Below are 24,831 nucleotides of genomic sequence, written 5' to 3'. Positions count from 1 at the left end.
TGTGGCTTTGACTTTTGACTGTTTACGACTTGGGTTATTTGTGCTCTTAGACAGATTTTATGCTCTTGTGCATTGTTTGTCTGCAGATGTGTTTTTGACGTCATGGGTTGTAGGTGCACATGGATGTGTCAGTGACCTGCTCCTTTACGGATGTGGTCCACACTCAGCCACCTCAATGTCATGTTGTGCACCATGTCGTATATTTTGGCTGCAGCCATGCTATTGGTCATGCAGTGTCACTTGCATTGTCAGTGTGGCTCACAGCGCCGTTGCTTTTCTGGATTCATCACATGTGTTTGGGTAGGTTATGGGATTGGTGATAGGGAGGGTGGGCCCTTTGGGCACATTGTGGAGGGGGCCTACTTGGTGTTTCTATGTGTGCTGCAGTGTGCCATGGGTATCAGGGACATGTTCCACAATCATTGTGCGTGTGCAGTGTGCTACACATGATTGTTCATGTGTGCCATTGTGCATATCTCCCTCTGTCTCCCCAGTCCCTGGTCGTTACTCACCGTTTTGCTTTTGGGTCAGGTCTTGTCGAACTGTGTCTGGGCTCCCAACTCCTTGCACCGTCTCCACACTGATGACTGCGGCCACAATTTCCTCCAGCTTATCCAGCTCCTCCTGTGGCGCAGGACTCCCACCTCCAGTCGCATTTGCTGCCTTCCTGTTGGCAGCGAGTTTCTGTTTGGTTTGGCTTTGCACATCATGCCAGTGCCTATTGACCTCCTCCATTGACCTCCTCGACACTTTGACTGCATTCAATTTGTTGACGATGGACTGCCATATTTCTGTTTGTGTTGCCAATGATGCAGTGGAGGTGACGAACAGTTGTTGGTAGTGTTCTATCACCTCCTTGACGATGATCCGGTCTTCCCACGGACTGAATGACATCTTCCACTTCCTCTTCTCCTTGCCCTTCCCGAACACGGGGTTCCTGACTGGTCCTCCGTGGGGCTTTTGGGGTTCGGGTTCTCCTTTGCACTCTGTCCGGGTGCATCCATGGTGCTACGCAATTTGATTTGTTTTTGGTGTGTTTTTTCTGTTGCTTTTATATTGCATTTTCCGCATGATGTGTGGGAATTGCAGGGCTGTCGCTGGTTGTCATTGATTTTTGTATCGTAATTTGGGGCATTGCAACTTTTTTCGTGTTCGTGTTTTGCATTTTTTCACCTTTGCGTACATTTTTAGGGAGTCATTTGGCACGTTATCCTGCTACTATCGCATGGTGCCGCCTGGTTGGGAATACCACTTTTACATGGTGTTATTTTGTTGCTATAGACTGCAATGTGAAGAGTTGCGTTAAGTTAATTTTGCGATTGTTATCACACGTTCTTGAGAATATGCCCCTGTATGTTCTGCTGAGGTATGAGGATGAACTGCAGAAATTTAAATTACTTGTATGTTATTATGATTATAAACAAATAAATAAGATTTTTATTTGTACATAACGATTCCTGTTTATTTGCAGATATTTATTGTATATTGACACCATGAATATCATATCATTGGCAGACAATTGATGAAAATAGCTTCGAAAAGCATATTAAAATATGACTACTACACAAATGTACCAAAGATGCTTTCATGAAAGATACGTTTCCCATTTTTTCTTGGACCTACCACCAATTGGCCTCGACATAAGCACCCGTGTTACACCACCTTGTACTTCACTACGCCTGCTCCAAAACATGTACCCCTTTAAACCCTCTTGCACTGACACACTGCTTACAATAAGCACTTCCTGTCCTCCAGGAAGTATTAGGCCAGCCCTAATTTCCACATTTGCGTTGTTTATTCTTCTAAAGCACTTTTTAATTGGTCCTTTTTTGACGTGTTGACTCGACCTGTAGGTTAATGTGCATCTAGACATGGTTGGGGTACTTGTAACTAAACACTCTGCATAGTGACCAAATGCCTGAAAATAGGTGTCAGTTCAAATAACTTTATTGCGTGATTTAAAAAACCATTGCAAGTACAAGATTTAGAAGGTATCAAAAACTGTCATTTAAAATACGTTTAAAAGTTCATTTAAAAGAATGAATAAGTAATATTCAATATGGGTAAGTAATGTCAGATATGGGTAAAAGTGACTGGTGAAGCCTGCCATGTCATTTTGCCAACGAGTGACCACCGACTGTGGGCCCCTCACAAAGTTTTTTTGCTGCGTGATTCATAAATCTGACAAGGGCACAGTTTAATTTAGTGTTCCTCGGATCAAAGCAAGCTAGGACTGCTGCCCTACATGTTCTAATCATTTTTGTATTCCATAGCTGCTTGAAGAGGGCCCGTCTTTCAGTCAGCAGCTTGGGGCAAAGACAAATGATATGTATTATGTCTTCCTTATATTCCCAGCAAAGTCGGCATGAGTCTCGTCCTTGCTCTCTTTTCCATTTTGGCAAATGAACCAACAAGTTAAGAACTCCCAATCTCAATTTTAAAAAGCTTAATTTTGTTTGTGCATTGAAGGATATGGTTAGATACTGCTGTGGGATCAACAAGGAATATGATTGCAGAGTCAGCCACCCATGACTTCTTTTAGCTAGGCGCGCCTTGTCTTCGACTATTAAAAGTTGTTTGGTGCTTATTTTCGCCAGCCTTTTGAATTCCTTCTGAGTTACATACATGCTCCAGAGATTCTTTAGGCATAGGGTTGTTAGCCCTTTTAACCAGTAATCATGGCCTGCTCGCCATGAATTCGATTGAAGGGTGGCCCACAAGTAATGTCCTAGGCTGCCTTCCTTTGACGACCTCAGTTTGTGACAACACACAAGAAAAGTCATAGCCCTGGCAAGTGATTGATGGCAAATTCCCAGTTCCAACCTTATTTGTGCGGGTGATGTTTGGGGTGGTAGCTTAAATACTGATCTATAGGTGTCAGTGTAAAATTGCTACCACTGTGCTTTCCCTTTTGTGATACTTCTACCTAGCGCTTCCTCTGAATCAGATATGTTTGTCATACTGTGAATCATGGATTTTAATCTATTATGCATATTTTTCTTTGTAATTTTCTCTCCTAATGAGTTACATCCCAAATATCCTTATGCCGGTTTTCTGAACTTCAACCACAGTATTTTCTATCTTTGTAAATGTTGTGACTTTGCTGAATCTTCTCTTTTTCTTGCCATTCCAGGTGGTCTTGAAACATGTGACTTTGCAGCGTTTTAGGTCCAGTACTTATAACCAGTTGTGGCTTTGAAGTGGGGGAAGCTTCAAAGAAAGGTCTTTGAAGTTCCAACAGGTCCTCCCTTCCTGCTCTGGCTCCTGACTCACTACAAGGGGGTTTGCATCCCTTTGTATGGGGGCATGACGCAGCCTATTCAGGTGTAAGTGTGTCCAGCTCCTTCCTCCTATTCTGCCCAGGATGGCCCATCAGGATGTAAATGGAACATCAAGTTACACCTAAGCTCCCTTTACGAGTGGCTGTCTAGAGGGAATTCACAAAGTCCAGCAGTAACCCTCCTTAGACGTGTATTCGGAGACAAGCGCCATCCACAAAATGGCAACTTTCTAAAAGTCAAAGTGAATTTAGGTGTTTACTCCCTGTTAAACATTGTAAATCAATGGGTGAATAGGTTGGGTGCTAATGGAGTATTCCTCACTGACCCCCAGTATCCTCAAAAAGGTGTGAGGGAAGACACTCCCACTGCACAATTTTTGGTACAGTGCAAATTCTGCAACTTTCCAAAAGTGACATTTTCACAACTGCAATTTAGAATCCGACTTTACCATGAGTTGTGATTTTAAATTGTGAGTCCAGAGACACCAAACTTGAAAAGTATATCTCTTCACAATTGGGAATTACACTTAAAAGATGTAATAAGGTAATCTTGTTATCCTATGGGAGAGATAGGCTTTTCAGTAGTGATAAACACATTTGGGAGTTTTTCACTACTTGGGGATGCAAAACTTAAAAGTACATTACCTGCCTTTTAAGTACATTGCACCCTGCCCTGTGGGTTATCCCGGGCCTACCTCGGGGGTGACGTACATGTATAATTTAGGCCTGAATTTTTAACTTAATACACTGGACATTTGTACTAGGTAAGTAAATTATTTCGAAGTCCCACTTGATTTTCTCTGATAACAGAATAGATAGACCACCCTTTCAATGACTGTGTCACACCCTTACTGCTGGTATTTCAAAAACAAAGTATTCTTTTTGATTGAACTTATTTAAGGCCCAGGTCTCTTGAAGTTAGGCATTTGCCGGAGAAGTTTCTAACAAACAAGATAATTTTGAAGATTCTATGCCTGCCATATTCCAGGAAACAATGTCAATAATCCTGATAAAAAGGGAGTTTAAATCATCTTCTCTGCCTTTTGCCATGTAGAGTGCTTTCAATCCAGGGCCAAGAGTTACTTTTTGGTGACTTCCCAGGGTAAGATTGGGCATGGTTCCAGATCTTCCTGTCTCCATCTTCGAGACTGATTGTTAGGTATCTACTGATGCAGAACATGGACGGGCTTTCTGATAATTGCTTTGTGATTGATATAACTTTCATGTGGTTAATTCAGGGGTTCTTACGGAGACCGTGGAGATTATTTTAGGGTTGAATCCGATAACGTTGAATCCTTTTTTATGTAGCATGTCACATTATTTTAACACTATTGACTGGAACACCTTAAATCTCAATTCCACTCAATTCCACACTTGCTGTAGCCACAGTAGACCTATCAGGGAATGAGACTAGTTTTATTTCTGGGAATGAAAATGATTGAAGAGTAGAGAGATTTTGTAAAAGGTTTAGGATCCGTTGGCGATTTAAAGGATCATTACCTGTAGCAAAGAGATCTGAGATCTCTAATATACAGATAGAGTTCTGATGGTATCTATTTCCTAAGGTTGAATCTGAAATGTTTGAAAGTGGAATTAGCTGGGTAGATGGGTAATAAACCTGTGGAGTGGTTTGATTTATAACATTTTCTGCCTGAAGATTCACATGCAGGGGTGCGTTCTCCCTAGGAGATTGTTGTATTGGTGCTTTTCATGTTTGAGGTCAGGTTTTAAAGAGTTTTCAGACACTGACCTTTTTAACTCTTCTTGTCTATCTATTAAAGGAGGGTCATGCGAAAACTTTATTTTTCAAAATTCCAGTTTTGAGAATCTTCGATTTTATTTATTTCCTTTTTTTGTAGATGTCTTGATTTGTACTTTCTTTTTAAAATTCAAATTTTGATGGGACTTTGCATTATCATTTGACTTGATTGCCAAATTATTTAGTGTTATGGTAGGGATTGTAGGTTGTTATGATAACTCTCTGTGAGTAAATATTGGATAACTAGGAAGGTATAGGTTTGATTCACACTCTCCTTTGGGTCCTGAAAAAGTTTTCGGAACAAGTAGATAGTGTCAGCTTTTCTTTTTGTCTGTTTTTATGCTCTTTTATTCAAACTACAAGTTTGTGTGGCTCTTGCTCTATTTTTTATCTGTGATTGCATTTTCCCCTCCGATATAATATTGGCACAAAGGTTATCACCAAACTCTTCATCTTGTTCTTCTTTTCTGATCTGTCAACATGGAGTAATTTGCTTGTTATTTTGAGTAACCAGATATTGTAAAATTTGAGTTTGAGTTTCCACAGAACTATCAGAATTTAGTGTACATTTTTCCTACAATGCGAGTTTTGATTCAGTCACCCTTTGTAATAAAAGGAGCAAATCTGAAGGGATTTCTTGGTGGTTTATAGATTGAGGGGCTAAAAATAATGGGAAATCTGGCGAATAAGATAGGTTTTCTTTTGAACTTTGTACATTGCTGGGAGCACTATTGAATAATTGTATGGACTTCTTCAGAACTTTAGGTATTGTTAGGTGAGACAGCTTACTCAAATTTATGTCAAGTAGTGTAAAGCCCATATTTGCAATGACATTTGTGGATGCTTCTGGAAGTGACTGTTGCTGATCCACGATTGTGGGGTGGTCTAAAGGATTACGGCTTGTATCTGTTTCATTCTTGAGATCCTGTCCTAGAACGCCTGACTTCCTGGTGGTATTTGTTTTCCCTTACTTTGTTCTGCTGTTTCTTCAAACATGGTACCTTAGTTTTTAGTTGCAGGAACTGAATAGGCTGGGAAAACTAATTTATTAAAGGTATTCCTGAAAGGGCACCTATATGCACCAGTCAAATTTGAATCTTTCCTAATGTTTGGGCAGTGCCCTTTTCTTTTCATATAGATTGTTGGATTTCTCAACTTTTTTAATACCGTAACATCCAACTTGATAGGAAAGTCTTAGGATATTAATGTGTTCACATTTGGGAACAGATTTTTTTAACAGATTTTATTTGTATATTTTTGATATTGCATCATTCCTTACAGATACATAAAAGCATTATCCCATCATTCACTATTAATAATACAATTTAACAACGAAACAACCCCAATGCACCAGTATGTAACCTTTACATACACTGTAGTTAGATACAATCGATAGTTCCAAAGTTTTTCCTCAACGTATACATTATCCATGTGCATCATATGACTGAATTTCAGAGTCAATAGAATCTGTCATCGTTATTTGCCTTGGTAGAACCAACCCACGATAATCCACCCATCTTTGCCAAATTTTTGGGTGCTTCTGAGGGCACCCCCGAGCCTGCAAAATTGGAATCTCCAAACCCATACAGAAGTCTATTCCACTTTTCCAGACCCTAATAGTAGGAGATGCCTCCGATCTCAATGACCTAGCAATGTCTTGTTTGGCGATAGTAAGGCCCAGCCAGAGGAGGTGGCATTTGTATTTGTTGCCCACAATCATATCTGTTATATGTAATAGTGTGAATCTAGGGGACTTAGGTAGCTTCCATCCAAGTATTTCGGCTAGGCATGTCAATACCCCGGACCAGAATCCCTCCAGTGCTTTACAGGTCCAAATTGTGTGTGTAAAAAGTGCCTCCTTTGTTTTGACATCGCAAGCCTACAGGGGAGTCAATCAGGCCCGCTCGCTGCAGCCTATATGGTGTATAATATGCCCTATGTAAATACTTAAACTAAATGAGTCATAGTTGGGAAGATATGGCTGCTCCTCGGGGGACTCCAGGGCCTCCATCCATTCATCTGCATCCAGGGGGCCAATGTCTCTTTCCCAGATGTTTTTGAGTGTCTCCAGTGTTGTGGTGCTGTGAGTGATGAGGGATTGATATTTTTTGGATATTTTATGTTCACCTAGTTCTCCCATGAAAAGTTTGCCCTCTAACGGATTGAATTCTGGAAGTGACTCAAGTTTATCAATGTGTGGCGTGATAGTGTAACGCAGCTGTAAATATTGATAAAATTGGGAATTATGCATGGAGAATTAATCTTTTAGGGCGTGAAATGATCGGAGGACTTTACCATGCATTATGTCACCTAGTGTACAGATTCCAATACTATCCCATCTACGGAAACCCTGGAGTCCCGCCAGCTGGGACAGATGTGGATTATGCCGTAGTGGAGTTTCACAAGTAAGACGCCCCCCACCATCCCATTCGTCAAAGTGGCTGTCACCAGGCAAGGACTACCACGGTAGTGCAGGCAACAGAGAAGAAAGATTCGATCTACCAGAAAGATAGGATGTAAGAGTCGGATCGTTCATTATCCAGCGTTCTACTGCCTAAGCCGGATTGTCATTGGGCCCATAGCGCAAATCATTTATGACCTGAAGATGCGATGCCACGTGGTAGTCCCGCAAGTCTGCCATCGCAATGCCATCACAGTACATTGACTGGAAACATGGGCGAAGCGCTACCCGGGTTGCACCTCCCTTCATAAGAATTGCCCCAACATGGCATTGATATGTTTGAACCAATTAGATGGGATAGTGTGCAGGTGGTTCTGTAGGTGGTAGCGCAGCTGAGGCAGAGTGTCATGGCTGTGGGCTGCAGCTCTAGGGGCACGGGCACCTGCTCAGGCAAAATGTGTGGTAAAATGCATACTGTCACTCCTATGGCGCACTATTGGTGGTTCTGTCATCGGAAAGTGAACTGGTAATACTTAATGCCAGGAACCTGTTTTCTTGTCCTTCGTTGAATGATCATTGCTATTATTAATGAATGATGCTAAATATATTCATGCTATGTTTATGCGCTATGTTTTATGCCATTAAGTAAAGAACACATTATATGCTGAGGGTTTATAGCCTTAATAACTTGGGCATTTCATGTAATTCCTTTGATCTCTTTGCTAACTTGTATTCTTTGTTGTTACCGGTAACTCTGTGTTCTTTATTGTTACCGGGAACTCGTGGCAAAGCCCTATTTATTCGATCACGCTCCTATGAGCGTTCTAGAACTATGGTGAACTCCAAGGGCGGGTCCCTTCTATCAAAGAGGAACGCCCCCATGGGGGCCCCAGGGGGAGCAGAGCGCGAGCGGTCTCCCCCTGGGGTCTTACGCCCAGTGGACCAGCCCGAGGACAGCGATAGGCAGGTAGGTAGGCCCGCGCTGTGGAACGTCACAGTCCGCGCTGAGGGAGGTTGTGAGGCGGCAGCTGGGCGGCGGGAGGTGTTATTCTTTGTAAGTGCGACACAGTTTTTTGATAGGAGATTTACTGCTGCGTGCTTTTATATTGGGGACGTTTTTTGATGTTGCAAGTATGTCACTGAAAGCGGAGCTGCTAGAAGCGCTTCGCGTCATACAAGAGGCGGGCCGGGCCGATTTATTATCGGCTGAGGCCCATAGGGTGTCGAAGGATTCCCCGCTCAGTCCGGCCTGTGGCTGCGTGTTTGCCACAGACCTCAGTGAGAGGGTGGGGAGCTTCGCGTGTGGTGAAGAAAAGGCCTGCCAGCATTTGTGGAGCCAGGGGCACAGCGCACCCAGCGCTGAAGAGGCAGGCTCATTCCCTGTCGCCAGTTGGGGCACATGTGGACCGAGCTGCTGTGAGGGAAGAGTCTGTGGAGTGGTTGGCACCAGTGGAAGGTAGGGGCAATTTGACTGAAGTTGAAAGCGTTTTTTGTTTGTGCAAGGCACCCTTCAAAGGTTATAGCAGGCGTGGTGGAAAGCGTGGTGGGCGAGTTGGTGATGGTACAGGTCATGTGGTGGATACACAGACGGAAGCAGTGCAGCAGGCATTGCCAGATAATGCAGGAATGCCTGGAAATGTTGCCCTTGTCTTTTCTAAGTCTGCCACATCACAGCAGACTCCTTCATTCGTTCTTTATTCTAGTGATTCTGAAGATGAGCAAGAGGTGCCGGAACCTTTGGTAAACACAGGGAGGTTTTCCTTAGCAAAAGCACCTGGTGGTGTCCTGTTGCAAGTCAATAGTAATGTTGCTACTAAGAAACAGTTTGTAGGTGGTACTGGCAATTTGCTTTCCAGTGTAGAGCCCGAACTGGGGAATGCAATGGAGAGAGATTACCTATGCCAGGCTACAGATTGTGATTTTGATGTAGTGGAGGAGAGGGGCCACAGGCAATCATTTTCACAGAGTTTTGAAGAACAAGATTGTACTGTTAGGGAGCCGCTGAGCCGTTATAACACCGAGTACATTTTACCTCATGTCAGGCCCCCCCGAGCCAGAGGTCTCATAGGCAAGCTCAGATTATGTGGGAGGAAAAAGGCCAGTGGGTGTGGGTTTCACATGATAAGACACAGGGTTCTGATAAGGAGAATTGTTTGCAAGTTTTAGATACAGAGACAGGCACGTCCCCTTCCCCTCAATTTTCATCAGGTACAAGGACAAGAGAGAATAATTTTGTCGCAGCCACACATGATGGCCGTATAGTTGGGAAGACTCGGCCAGCGGCGCACTTTGCGGTTGCCAAAAGTACTGCAGTGAGTGACGGGTCAAGTGCGGATTCTCTCCAAGCAGGCAGACCTAGTGAGTGGTGGTCTGTCAGAGACTGGACTCAATTTGATGGAGGCATAGGAGACGTTGAATGCCCTAGCACTAGTACTAAGCGGTCTGGAGGTAGGGATCCAAATTTTAATTTTGATGCGGACAGCAATACTTTGGAGGAAGGTGAATTCTTTGATGTGCAAGATAATGATGGGTGGGTAGGTGACGGGAGGGATTCGTGTGGGTCAGGGAGGGGGGCAACCCTTTGTGCTCCCTCATTGGAGAAGTCAAGAGCGGACCTGACAACTACAGAGAAGATTCCACGACGTAAGCAACAGAACGTCATGCAAGAATTTCAAGACAGAGCGGAGCAAATTCCTAAAGGTAGGCAACAATGGTGGTCTGCTTGGGATTCCACTTTTCATAATTTAGGCAAGCGGGTGGGGGAAGAGGTAAGGGACCAGGACAAACAGGTAAGGTCATAGGGTAGGAAGAAACGTAATTTGCCTGATACTTTGGAAGACGTCCCCATTGTTAAAAGGGGTGGGAGTGATGAGGTGGTGCAACAGGACAAGCATCAGTTAGTTCAAAAGGAGCCAGTTACTGAGGTAAACATAAGGAAACGTCTTCCATACATGGGTTTGGCGATGCCTTTAGGCACACATTTATCATTAAAAACTAAACAAAGAATTTGAGATCATGAATACGTAGACGTTTTTAAGTTGCTGCATAGAGATGTGAAGGCAAAGGAAGAGGAGTGGGAGTTAGCGAGGCATCCTATGGTCCCCCGCAATATTGAGAATTTGGACTTCGGCATTTTTCATCTTTGCCAGCATATACACTGAAAAATACACCGAGAGGGCGGTTTCCCTTTTTAAATACACGGATGTAGTGGGAAAAGCGCAGATGCATTTTGGGGTCTATTCATGGCTTAATTATGAAGAAGAATTTCGAGCCAGAATGAGTATATGTCCAGAGAAACCTTGGGGGGACGTAAATGCAGAATTGTGGCTACAATGGATGTCATCGACAAATCTACCAGCGACAACCTATACGGCTAACGGTCTACCAGTGGTCTAACAGCCCTTTCTGCCGCGTCCCGGTCAGCCATGGGTGGGTAACGCAGGAAGAGGTCAGATGGCAGGGTTTGGGACTTGTTGGAATTTCAACAGAGGGTATTGCAGCCGGCCAGTCTGCCGTTTCAGACATGAATGTTTCCAATGCAGAGGCCGCCACCCTATTACCCAGTGTGTTGCAGTGCCATCAGGGGCGGGAGGACAAAGGGTGCCGGAGGCAAAAATTGGTGCGAGAGGAAGGGAGACCCCATTCCCAATTGTTCAAAAAGGCGGCTACGCTATGGTAACATGGTTAGAAATTTACCCGGACTGGCATGCAGCGAACAAATTGTATTGGGGATTTCTTGAAGGTTTTCAGACTAGTTATCAGGGGCCTAGAGTACGTCGCTGGGCCGAAAATCTAAAGTCAGCAAAAGAATTTCCCGAAATAGTGCGAAAGAAATTAGATGAAGAAGTGTCCTTAGGCAGAGTAGCAGGTCCCTTTGAGATGTGTCCCTTACCTAACTTGATTGTGTCACCATTGGGAGTTATTCCTAAGAAGACAGCTCGTGAGTTTAGAATGATACAGCATTTGTCATGGCCGGAGGGCCATTCAGTTAACGATTTTATCTCTCCCATGGACACAACAGTTTCATACACATCAGTTGATGAGGCCCTAAAAATGGTCAATAATTTGGGGAAAGACACGGAGTTGGCAAAGTGCGATATTCAATCTGCATTTCGGTTATTACCGATACACCCGTCAGATTTTGAACTGTTGGGTATGTTTTTCGAAGGCTGTTATTATGTAGACAGAATGCTTCCCATGGGTTGTGTGGCCTCATGTGCCCTTTTCGAGATCTTTAGCACTTTTTTTAGTTGGGTTTTCACACAGATTTGTCAGCAGGGTGAAGCATGTAATTATTTGGACAATTTTCTTTTCATGGGCAGAGGGCGGACACAGGACTGTCAGGTGGCATTGGATACATTTCAGACATTGGTAGAGAATTTGGGTGTGCCCTTAGCGCTGGGAAAGACTGTAGGTCCTACCACAAGGTTAACTTTTCTTGGCATTGAGATAGACACAGTTTAAATGATAGCAAAGTTGCTCCAAGACAAATTGCAGGAGATTAAGGAGTGTGTGACAAGTGCTTTACGACAAACAAAACTGGAGCTGAGACAGGTACAGCGTTTAGTAGGTTATCTGAACTTCGCATGCAGAGTCATCAGAGAAGGCCGTACCTATTGTAGAACGCTGGGCATGGGTATGTCAGGCGCCTGGCTACCTCATCATAGGGTGCGCATTTCTAGACCAGTGAAAGAAGATTTGAAGGTGTGGTTGACATTCTTGCAGGGTTTTAATGGGGTACCATTGCATTTCATAGAAGAACAATTGGTTTGGCAGGTATAACTGTATTCTGATGCAGCGGGCTCCAAAAATGTTGGCATATTTTGGGACGGACGATGGTGTGCCGAGGAGCGGCCGGAGAATTGGAAGACACAAGGGAGGAGTATAGCTTTTCTAGAACTATTTCCCCTTATTGCGCCACTTATGGTATGGGGCAAAGAATTTCAGAACAGGTCCATCCTTTTTCATATAGATAACATGGCCGTAGTGAATCTAATCTACCATCAAAAAGCAAAGGATTTGAGGGTTTTGTGACTGCTCAGGGAATTTATGTTGATCAGTTTGAGATTGGACATTATTTTCAAAGCAAAATACATCCCTGGGGTTAATAACTGCATCGTTGACGCCTTGTCACGTTTCAATTGGCAGCGTTTTCGTGCTTTGGCGCCAGGGGCAGAGGCCATCAAAACACCCATCCCAGACACATTTTGGGCCCTAGGGGACTGAGAATTACTCAACGGATAGAGGACTCTTTGGCCGAGACTACTAAAAGGAATTACAGACAAGCATGGGCGGAGTTCATCAGTTATGTGCAATATTTGCAGATCAGTAGCAACACACAAGTATTGGTTCCGATTATGTTGTATTATATTCTGTTTCTGTCTAACAAGTGTTTATTGCCTAACACAATAAGAGGTGAATTAGCTGGGGTTTCATTTTATAGCCGTGTACATTGGGGTATCGACCCAGTTGATAGCTTTCTGGTCACAAGGATGTTGAAGGGTTTGAGTAAAAAGACAAAAATAGTTCCCAAGCCTCGAGCGCCCATTACTTTTCACTTGTTACAAAAGTTTCTATCTACTCTACCCGATTGTTGTTACAATTCACACAAAGTGGCTTCATTCAGACTTTGCATGATTTGGTTATTTTTTGGAGCTTTCCGTGTATCAGAATTGTTGGGAGTGAGGGGTAAAGAGGGTCTCAGTTCAGAGGATGTGGTGTTGGAGGGCAATAGAATTAGTATCTGGTTAAAACGCTCCAAGACGGACGAGTTGGGCAGGGGAGTTTGGGTTTTTCTGAGTAACAGTGGTTTGCTAAGTTGTTGCCCAGTTTTAGAGTGGGAGGAATTTCAGTTGCTCATGAAATTTAAGGGAGGGTATGTTTTTGTCCATAAGTCTGGTGCCCATGTATCAAGCTCCCATTTGTTGGTGGTCTTAAGGAAGGTTTTGTGCATCATTGGGGAAAACCCTGCAGCATACCGGATGCACTCATTCAGGATAGGAGCAGCCACAGAGGCGGCAAGGTTGGGCTTGGGATGTGAGGCCATCAAAAAAATAGGGAGATGGAAATCAGGTTGCTGTGCCCGTTACCTGTGCAAATGATGGTTTGATTGCTGTTGGTTGCTTATTTTGCTAATTGTTTTTTCTATATAGGTGATATTCGTGGTGTTGCAGGGAAGAAACAAATCTGGATTGTCAGACATTCTTTTTTCAAATGGGTGGCCATCTTTGCTGAGGAGCAAATATATGGACGGAGTCTTGGCATTCCCAGCGATGGACATGAGCTACAGTGGCGCGGGAAAGGTAGTATGAGATGGGACGAGCTATTCCCTACTTTGGCCAAGATGAGGTATGACAGAGGTTTGCCAGCAGTGTTAGCAATCCATCTTGGCGAAAATGACTTGGTCCCCCTGTCTGGTTTAACATTAATAAAAATGTATGCAGCTCGATTTAGCAGTTTTAAAGAACAATTGGTTAGGCACCTGTATTGTGTGGACCAAATTCATCTACAGACAACACTGGAGGAATGCTAGGGATCATCCGCAATGAACAAGGCTCGAAGGAAATTGAACAGGGCTATGAGGGTTTTTTGTGCGGGAATGGATATAAAGTACATTTGTCATGAACACATTGGTAGCATGGAAGGCCACCTGTTTAGGGATGATGGGGTGCACTTGACAGAGTTGGGTTTAGCATACTATTTGCTTGAGCTGCGAGATTTTTTCAGCAAAAGAATTCCAAGTAAATTTGTGGAGCACAAGAAGGGAATAAAATTTTTAAGTATGACATATGTGGGGTCCAGGAAAACTCTTCGGTTTTCCTGGGTGGCGTTGGTTTGGGGTGGGTAAGTCTGGAGCGGGCTTGCCCACCTCGAATTTTGGGAAAAAGAAAGGTGAAAGGAGTAAAGGTAACAAATGAAGATAAATGAAACACAAGGTTTGGAAAGAAAGTGACAACATAATATTTGAGGGTTTCGGTCTGAAAACGCTAATATTCTATACCCAGGAAAATATTAAAGGTTTTGTCATGTTTTACTAAATTGTTAATCTTATAAACTCAATTGCCTAAATTTGGAGTTACCTGATCTAAAATAAAGGTGGCTTGTTATGCTATTTATTAAACATGTGTCCAAGTCTGGTTATTTTGGGCAATGGGGGCCTCAGGGGGAGCAGAGCGTGAGCGGTCTCCCCCTGGGGGCTTTCGCCCAGTGGACCAGCCGAGGACAGAGATAGGCAGGTAGGTAGGCGCGCGCTGTGGAACGTCACAGTGCGCGCTGAGGGAGGTTGTGAGGGGGAAGCTGAACGGTGGGGGGTGTTATTCTTTGTAAGTCCCACCCTCCCATCCCAAAAGAAAAAAATATATATATATTACCTACTGGCGGTCGCCAGTAGGTATATATAGTTATGATTTTTTCCCTATGGGATTTTTGAAAATTCTATGTCTAATAACTTTGGCGTTTGTGGACGGAATTGGCTGAAATTTTCAGGAAAATGGAACATTTTGTTTCTGAGCAGCCCCTGAAAATTAGTGGGGGGTTCGTCAAGGGGGGCCGAGAAAAAAGGGGGGTCCCAAAACGCGTTTTTCCAATGTTAATTTCCATAGGGCGGTTGGCCTCACTTTTAGCCCAAACGGCTGAATGGATTTGCAGGAAACTTGGCAAAATTGTAGGGACTGTTAGCCCGATGTGCCTTTGCTAGGTCTCAATATATGTGCTCCAGTGGATTTTGAGAAATTAACGTTAAAAAAAAGATATATATCTGTGACAGCGCTCCGGGTAGCGCTCCGGTTCGCGTACTTTTCGCGTAATGGAACTTTGCGAAGCGAAGCTGATTGGCTGTTCGGTGTCTGTCAACATTCTAAACAGTCCGGAGCGGCCGCCATCTTGTCTCTCGGTAGGATCGAGAGACAAGAGGAGGCCAAAACAAAGGGGGAAATTACCATAAGGGGGCATAGTAGATCCTCCTTGACCCCTAGGTTTTATGTGGAGGTTTTAAAAGGGCCCCGCAGGGCAAAAAAAAAAAATTTTTTTTTTTTTGCGTGGGAAGCTCCCGGTTCGCGAACCGGGAAGCGTTCTGGGGAGCGTACTATGAGGAAAAAAGAATGATAGACTTTTCAAATACTGTATGTTAATCGATTGTTGGTTTTGTTGATTATTTTTTTAATTTCTTTATTTTTTAAGCAATTATTTATTATTGTGATTGTGTTTCATAATTTAATAAACTTTCTAACATTTCATTGTCTGAAATGTCATTATTTTCATTGAACATAGTTTGTAATCTCTGAGGGTGTAAAATGTCCTCATTTTGAAGGAGGTCATCTACTGCTTGCACACATTGCAGTAGTTCTTCGGCCCAAGTTTCATCCATAAATTCAATATAATTTGGATCAATTATTTCTTGGCTGCTCTCTTGCAGGACAATTTGAAATTCAACTTTGTGTTCGCCTTCCATTTTGCCTGAAATTTGGATAAAAAAAATATATATTAGTAGAGATAGGGCACTGTTGGGATTAATTTTAGATAGGCAGTTTTTATCAGTGATTTTATCTTTGGGCAGTGTATAGTATCAGAGTGGAAGTAGGAATATAAAAAAGTGTATGTGATTTAACGTAAGTATATTCATAATTATACAAGAGAAGCCTAACTCCATCCATAACTATAACAGAGAAGTCTATCTAAATCTATAACTACTACAGAGGGATAGTATATAACTATCAGAAAAAGTTTACCATATTAACTTATAGTGCACAATATACTTCAGTTTTAAAAATAACAACTTACCTTTACAAAGAAGTTAAAGTGATTAGTGAAAATCCAATTGAAATGTACAACAAGAAGTAGTAGTCAAAATGGCTGTGTTTCCTTCTCTTCCTTTATATATATTCAGGTATATAACCAATCATATGTCAGGTAATAAAAGTAGAAAATGAAAGTAACATTTTCATTGGTTGTCAATTCCAACACTTCAGATGTGTTTTGTGAAGTAATTTACCTCACGTTATTTAGAGAGGTCTACAGGCTAAATGGCTAAATGGAATTTCAATCAAATTTGTGAAAATGAAAGGGATTGGTATGTAGTATGAGCTAATCTATATTTGGTGAGAGTATCTTCAGTCGTTTTTCTGTAAATTACTTTCCCACCTTTTTTATTGGACCGCTTCCCGGGAAGCGTCCCGGTTCGCGAACCAGCAGCGTTACGGGAGTCCACCATTTTGTGTTTCGGTCGAATTAAGATACAAGATGGAGGGGAAATAATGTTCAGAATGGGTAGAAGGGGGCACGGTAGACTTATCTTGACCCCCTAGGTTTTCTGAGGGTGGCTGAGGAGGCATGTATGTGCGAAAAAAAACATTTTTTTATGAAATTCCGCGAGGTTAGCTTTCGGTTCGCGTACCGGATAGCGCTCCGGGGAGCGTATTTTGTTGAAAATTAGTGAAAAAAGTTAGAAAAAAATAATAATTGTGAGTGATCAGATGTAGGGTAGCTCTGAGAAGAGCTTTTGGGATTATGGTACATTTAGGTACTTATAAGTAGGTACCAATGCACAGTCTTAAATTCAGAATGAAAATTCTGTTGCCCTCATCTGAGAAGTGAACTCCATCTCCTCTGTAGATATCTTGCATGCAGTAACGGAAGTTATTGTTGTACATGGAGCCCATTCCATGGTCTCTCATGTAAGCTGAAACAGATTTGTTTACATGTTTCCTCGACTTCTCAATTTGTGGACAAAATTGGTTCGACCACCTCCATTTCTGTCTTTGGCATATATTTGAATATACCAAGGCAGTTTGAGGAAAAAGTGCCAATAATTGCTCAAAGGTGTCCTTTAAAAGCATTTCCAGACCTACTCCAGTCAAAGTGCCCAAATCATTACCTCCACAGTGCACAATTAACAGGTCAGGTTTTGGCAAATGCATAAAGGTTTTCACCAATGGTATCAATTGGTGACATTTTAATCCTCTTTGGCCCAACCACTTAATTTCCACATCTTGTAAATTGAGGTTAGGTAAATTTCTGTTCTCAGCATACCTTTGAGCCCAGTAGATGTAACTATGTCCAACAATCCAGACATAAAACATGGTGAGAGAAGGTTGTGCTGCAGTCAGATGAAGTGTGGTAATGAAAGGGCAGTTGAAACAGTAGGAGTTTGTAAAGAAAATAAACTGTGGAGTTTCAGTGGTAATGATTCATTAGCAGTAATTGGTGGATTTCTATTTCTGAAAACAGAAAGTTAGGGTGCATGGATGTGTTCTTTGAAAGATGTAATTTGAATGGTCAAGGAAAAAACATTTAATGAAAGATTGCACTGGATACGCAGGTGCACTGAGAGTTCAGAGTTCAATTGAAACATTGTTGTGTGAACTTGCAAACATCAGAGGTCTTTCAGGAGGTGGTTGCTATGCAAAAAAGGCAGAGAGGGCAGAGGGGGGAAGGGTTTTGATTTGAAAAAAGTGAGGAAAGAGTTTTGATTGGCTAACATGAGAGATATGTGTAATGAATATCAGCATTTCTGTGCTTTCTATAGCTGCAGCCTCTGGAGTGCATACTCTTTGTTCTGCTGAAGACAATTTGGTGTATTTCTGAGACTGTTTTGAAACTCAAAAAGTATTTGCTAAGGTGAGGAAAGATTTATTTAATTTAGATAGAGAATAGTATGATTTAAGGAGAAAATGATGAAGAAAGCTGTGTTTTTAAAATGTTGCTTTGTCTCAAGTGATATACAAATAGATTTTGTTTCTTTGAGAAATTGTAATTGCACATTCTGTGTAGAAATCTTGCATGCAGTAACGCAAGTTATTGTTGTACATGGAGCCCATTCCATGGTCTCTCATGTAAGCTGAAACAGATATGTTGTGTTTAAAAACGTTTTTTTAAATCAATTACATTTCTGGATATGTACTGCTAGAGCTTCATAGGTTGTTTGAGCCATATTTATAAGGCATTTGAGTGTCTATGATGTTATTTTTCCCATTTAAATTGAAGAGCTTTCTCCATGGGGCAAGTTTCTTGTAAATATGCTCCCACCTGTGCTTGGCAAATTTAGATTTTGATTCTTGGAGTTACATAGCCATGTAAAAAATGACCCAACAATGGTGCAGGGGCAATCAAAAAACGCTTTCATGTGTTTTAAGGACATTTTAAGTCATTTCCTCTTGAATGTAGGTATACAATTGATTTATATGTTGTGTTTAAAAACGTTTGTTGAAATCAATTACATTTCTGGATATGTACTGCTAGAGCTTCATAGGTTGTTTGGGGCATATTTATAAGGCATTTGAGTGTCTATGATGTTATTTTTCTCATTTAAATTGAAGAGCTTTCTCCATGGGGCAAGTTTCTTGTAAATATGCTCCCACCTGTGCTTGGCAAATTTAGATTTTGATTATGGGAGTTACATAGCCATGTTAAAAATGACCCAAAAATGATGCAAGGGCAATCAAAAAACGCTTTCATGTGTCTTAAGGACATTTTAAGTCATTTCCTCTTGAATGTAGGTATACAATTGATTTATATGTTGTGTTTAAAAACGTTTTTTGAAATCAATTACATTTCTGGATATGTACTGCTAGAGCTTCATAGGTTGTTTGGGGCATATTTATAAGGCATTTGAGTTTCTATGATGTTATTTTTCTCATTTATATTAAAGAGCTTTCTCCATGGGGAAAGTTTCTTGTAAATATGCTCCCACCTGTGCTTGGCAAATTTAGATTTTGATTATGGGAGTTACATAGCCATGTTAAAAATGACCCAAAAATGGTGCAAAGGCAATCAAAAAACGCGTTCATGTGTCTTAAGGACATTTTAAGTCAATGAGGAAACACAGGTGATGTAATTGTGAAATGAGGAAAAGAAACCACATTTTTCAATTACATCACTAGTGTTTCCTAAGTTTATGAATGACATTGTGCAGATGAAGTTTAGGTCTGTCCACGGACACAAAAGAGGTCTGCCCTTTGTTCAAGAGTGAAGTGGACATGACTTACTTCATTGGTAGGCCTTCACATGTATTATCTCCTTTGTATTCTTCAACAAGCGAAAATCTCATCTGCAACCGTGAGTAGGCCTCACCTCAAACAAACCTCTGGATAGGCCACACCTTATCGTCATCCTGAATCAATCATTTAAAATGTTAGGTAGAGATTTATGATAGGTGTATGCCTGTTTTGTACCACTGTGCGTCACTTTTGTGACGCAGTGGTGGTGCAAAAGATTTGCTATGTTAAATAATAAGTAGGGTGTTAAGTTTTTGATGACTGTTATTCATCTACTGTTTGGTAACAGTGGTTAATAACATTTTTTATTATATTTTACCACAGATTCAACTGCAGATCATTTCAAAATTTGAAAATGCCAACTAAGAATCGAATTAGAAAGGCTAGAAAACGTCAAAGACAGCAGGTTCATCTATTACTGCAGCAGTCCTCTCCAAAAAAAACTTGTCAAATCACCAAGAAAGCTCCGGGTAAGACCACGAAATCATTCATAAGAAATATTTGTAGTAAAAAAAGTATTTCTCCAGAAAATGTTTCAGTCCAGAAAAAGAGAAGCAATTTAAACGGAAAGGAAAGACCAATCAAAAATGTTACTGCTAGAGCAAGAGATAACTCTGTGCATGATAGTAGAAGGAAACAACAGTTTAGGGACATTCGAAAACGAATGATCCGCAACAGGATAATAGTTAATTTGTTAAAAAATATTAAGAAAGGCCAACAGAAAGTGGCATTTTATAAGAAAAAGAAAAATGTAGAGAAAATTATTGATCAGGCTTTTGAAATTAAGCGAAAGTTATTTATTTTGGTAATCAATAGAATTAGGAAACTAAACAAGGTAATTTCTGATTTCAAATCAAATAGTAGATGGAAGAGAGTAGTTAATCAAAGTAATTTTTGTGAAGTTTTTTCCGGAGAATGGATGCATAGTTCAATTTGTGAGGTATTTTTTAATGAGGAGAGTTATTTTCAGGATAAGGATTTGGTGCTTGCAGTTGACACCAGTGGTCGAGCTTATGAAGTGAAAGATGGTTGTCCAGTTGAAAAAGAAAAACTTGTGATAACAGAGACAGAAGAGGTGTTAGGTAATGAGGTTTTAGGAAGACGTCCTAAGGGTCCTGTGTACATTTGGAAGTGTAGTTCTATTTGCAGTGTGCGACAGGATTCCATCAATTTGGTTTGTGATTTTGTACGGACATTTAATAAGAAAAGTTTGAAGCAGAAAATGAAGTTGTTGCAAGAATTAGATCCTTGCAGAGTGAGAGAAGCGACTGGTTTGCATGGTCATTCACTGGCTTGTCTTTCCAGGAGAGTATGCCAGAGTGTTTTTCATTTCAGGATGCTAGCAGTGCATCATAATAAAGTGAGGAAATTAGTCAGGATGTTGTATTATGCTAAGAGTCCAGCAATTATGCTTAAACAATTATGCGATGCTCTTTTGCAGGGTTCTGAAATAGATGTCAAGAATATTTGTGAAGAAATTGAGTTTTGTTACTTTGGAAGTAAAGATGAGAATGTTCAAATTTACCCAGAAGTAGAGGGTAATGTTGAAGATAATGTACAGGTTTCCAGTACAGAAAATTTTCAGAAGGAAATTGCCACGTTTCAGGTGAAATCAAGTGAGAGGCCTAATTTCACTTGTGTGTGTTGTCGACGCACTTATTATAAGAATCAGATTAAGTTAGTGGATTTATATGCAAAAAGTGAAAGGGAAAATAGTAGTGAATGGAAGGAGTTTGCAACATACTTGATGGTAGAAAATTGTTTTGATTTGGGATCGGATCAACGTGTGTGTACTTATTGTTGTAACAAATTAAACCAAAACCAGATGCCTGCTAGGGCGGTTCATAATAATCTGGAATTGGTTGAGATTCCTTCTGAATTGAAGGATTTAAATACTTATGAATCTATTTTGATTCAAAGTATCCATCCCTTTCAGGCTATTGTAAGAATGGAGCCAAAGACAGGGAAGTTGCCTCCATCAGATTTACAGAGAGGATTAAAGGGAAGAGTTGTTTATTTGCCTCTAGATTTGAACAAAAACATTAACACAATTGGAGTAGAAAAAGTGGATGAGGAACCTCTGGTTATCTTAGTTAATGGGGTTCCGACAAAGAATAAGAAAATATGGCAAGATTTAGTGGATGTTAGGAAAGTCAAAAAGGCAACATTGTATTTGAAAAAAAATAATAAGTACTATAAGAATGTATATGTTGCAGAAGAGGAAGTAAGTGATGAGGAGGATAGTGATTTGTGTGCTGGCCAAATTGAGAAAGTAGAAGTCTCTAAAAGTGAAGAAATATATGAACATTATAGTGTTCATCCTTTGCATTCCAAGGAAGTCATGGGGAATGCTATTGAGTTGTTTCAAATGAAACAAGCCAAAGGGACTCCCATTAGTGTTTGGGAGGAAAGTTTGGAAGCTCGGTGTTTCCCACAGCTATTTCCAACAGGTCAAGGAGGAAGATATGATGAGTGACCTCATCAAATTCCTGCTTCTGAATACCGGACTTTACGATTGTATGCAGAAGATCCTAGGTTTCGTCAAGGCATTCCCTATTTGTTTCATCTCCTGTTTGAATGCGATCTGTCTGGACTATCATATGCAGTGAACCACATCTTGAAAAGTGGTATACAGATGCGAAACATCTCGGCAAGTGACTTTATGCATAAAGTCAATGTCCAAGACAGTATTTTGGATTCTCACCTAATTAATCTCATGGCGTGTCAGCGTGGTACTAATGAGTACTGGTACCGTCGTCATGGTGATTTAAAATGTATGCTGAGGAACTTAGGAACTCCGACATGGTTCCTCACTCTGAGCTGTGCCGAGTATGGCTGGGAAGACTTACTTGAATTTCTACGAGAGGCAAATGGAAACATTGAAAACATTGAATTCAAGACACCCGGAGAACTGTGTTCTTTGGATCCAGTGAATGTATGCAGGTACTTCAATCATAGATTTGAAGCTATGATGTCTTTCATCATGAATAAGAAGAATCCACCTCTTGGAGAGGTGTTGGATTTTTTCTGGAGAACGGAGTACCAAGCAAGAGGTGCTCCTCATATACATATGCTGCTGTGGATCAAGGATGCACCTAAATTTGGAACAGATCCGGATGACCTAGTGATGAGTTTCATAGAACAGTATTCTACGTGTGCTGTTCCAAACGCAACGGAGAAGAAAAGCCTAAGAGAACAATTTCTACGTTTCCAAAGCCATCGTTGTGGAAAGTACTGTCGTCGTAAATTCAGAAACAAGGACAAGTTCTACACCAAATGTCGTTTCAACTTTCCACGACCGGTGATTTCTAAAGGAAGAGTGAACAGTTTGATGTCTTCTCTGCGACATAATGTGACGAGGAAATCACCCAAAAATACATATAATTTGAAAAGGAATGAAGAGTCCAAGTACATCAACGACTACAACCCAGTTATTTTGTCCATGTGGAATGCTAACATGGATATACAGTTTGTGGCTGACAACTGTATGGCTGTGGCTCGGTATGTGACATCTTACATCACCAAAAAAGAAAAGACAGAATTGAAGGATATGTGGGAGGACATTTCCCATTGAAAGAGCCTCAGCAAGAAGTTGTACAGTTTCAGTCTGAAGATGTTGTCGCATCGAGAAATCGGAGCTTACGAATGTTCTGACCGGTTGTCTTCAGCAAGTCTTTATGCCAAATCCAGGAGTATCGTTTGGGCAAGTCTTGGTCTTGCTGCAACGCGTAATCGAGTTCTGAAACCTGTGCGGGAAATTGAGTATTTGGCGGAAAAGGAGCCAAACAGTACCGACATTTTGAAGACCAACATGTTGGATACATATTATCCAAATCGAAGCAGTCACCTTGAGAATGTTTGTTTGTATGAGGTTCTACAAAATTACATATTCAAGAGGAACATCAAAGAAGATATTGAGAAAGTAGTGTATGCTGTAATTGGAAGTGAGGGATGTCTGGTCAAGCAAAGAAAGTGCCACTTGGTAAACCATCGAAAATTGAGTGGCGAATCTCCAGAAAAAAAGGAGTCTTTCTATTTAGCACTTTTGCAACTTTTCAAGCCTTGGCGTGCAGAAGAGGAACTGCTTGGAGATTTCCTCTGTTACGAAGACTCTTTCACTGCCGTCAAGGAGACCATAGAATGTCCTGCTTTTCCCAAATATCAAGCAATGTTGACATATGAAATTGAGCAGGAAGCAACGATTGCAGCCGAGATTGCCAGAGACAGTTCTCAGGACAGTCAGAGTTCTGTTTCATTGAGTCAGGATCCACTAGGAGGACCTGTTATCGAAAATGAAGCTGCCACTGCTATGAATGAAGTGGAAAGAGCCATGGCACATGCTCAGGAGGATGCGGTTAACTTAGAAGACTTGGAAAAACAACTCAACGTTGAGCAGAGGAAAATATATGATGAAGTTACCAAGCAAATTGATCATGGATTAAGTCATGAGAAGAAAGAGTGCTCATGTACGTCGTTGAAGCCTGTCCGACTGTACGTGAGTGGAGAAGCGGGAACTGGAAAAAGTTTCCTCATTAAAGCAATTTCTTGTTATTTGCAGGAAAGGACTGAGTCATCGCTGTCTTGTGTTGTTACCGCTCCAACTGGACTGGCAGCACATAACATTAAAGGTATTACTTTGCATCGTCTACTGATGCTGCCAGTGGAGCATGACAACAAATTACAATACCACAAGTTATCTGGAGATGCTTGTTGTGAAGTTTCAAGAGTCTTGAGGAAATGAAACTTCTTATCATTGACGAAGTAAGCATGGTTTCCAATGTCATGCTTGCCTTTGTGCATTTGAGAATGCAAGAAGTTCTTAAAACTGAGTATGATGTGTTATTTGGTGGCAAACACATCATTGTTTTCGGAGATCTTCTGCAGCTGACACCAGTGAAAGGACAACCTGTGTTCAAAATGCTCACGCATGAAGATACCAGGAAGTGCCTAGGGAGCATTGGCAACGTCAATATATGGTTAAACTTCAATTATGCTGAACTGCATGAAAATATGCGCCAGGCGAAGGATGAAGATTACAAGAATATTCTACAAGATGTTAGAATTGGAAAAGTGACTGAGCATGGGAAAGAAGCTTTACATGCATGATTACTGTCAAATTTATATCCAGAACAAGACGTTGTGCCTGAGAATATTTTTCAGAAAATTACTGAGAAGAAATCCGGAATATGTTTGATGCCAACTCTTGCAGAATGTGCCATCTTCAACAACAAAATGTTGCATTTAGAATAGCAAGAGATTGTGAAACTGGAAGCTATTGACAGAATAGAGCATATGGGAGCAACAATTATTTTGTCTGACAATTTGAAATCAAAATTGGATTCATTAGAGAAGACTATATCTAAAACAGCGGGTTTTGAAAAGACTTTGAATGTGTGTTTAA

The 24,831-nt window shown here is 41.2% G+C and overlaps 1 pseudogene; it reads right to left on the bottom strand.

Annotated features, from left to right (window-relative positions):
* LOC147707073 (uncharacterized) overlaps window positions 1–894 on the bottom strand; it is a 38,615-nt pseudogene extending 37,721 nt beyond the window's left edge.
* Window positions 895–24,831: the final 23,937 nt, after the last annotated feature.

This window comes from Lissotriton vulgaris, chromosome 6 (assembly GCF_964263255.1).
Source record: "Lissotriton vulgaris chromosome 6, aLisVul1.2, whole genome shotgun sequence".
NCBI lineage: Eukaryota > Metazoa > Chordata > Amphibia > Caudata > Salamandridae > Lissotriton > Lissotriton vulgaris.
This window is presented reverse-complemented; position numbering and strand designations above follow the sequence as displayed.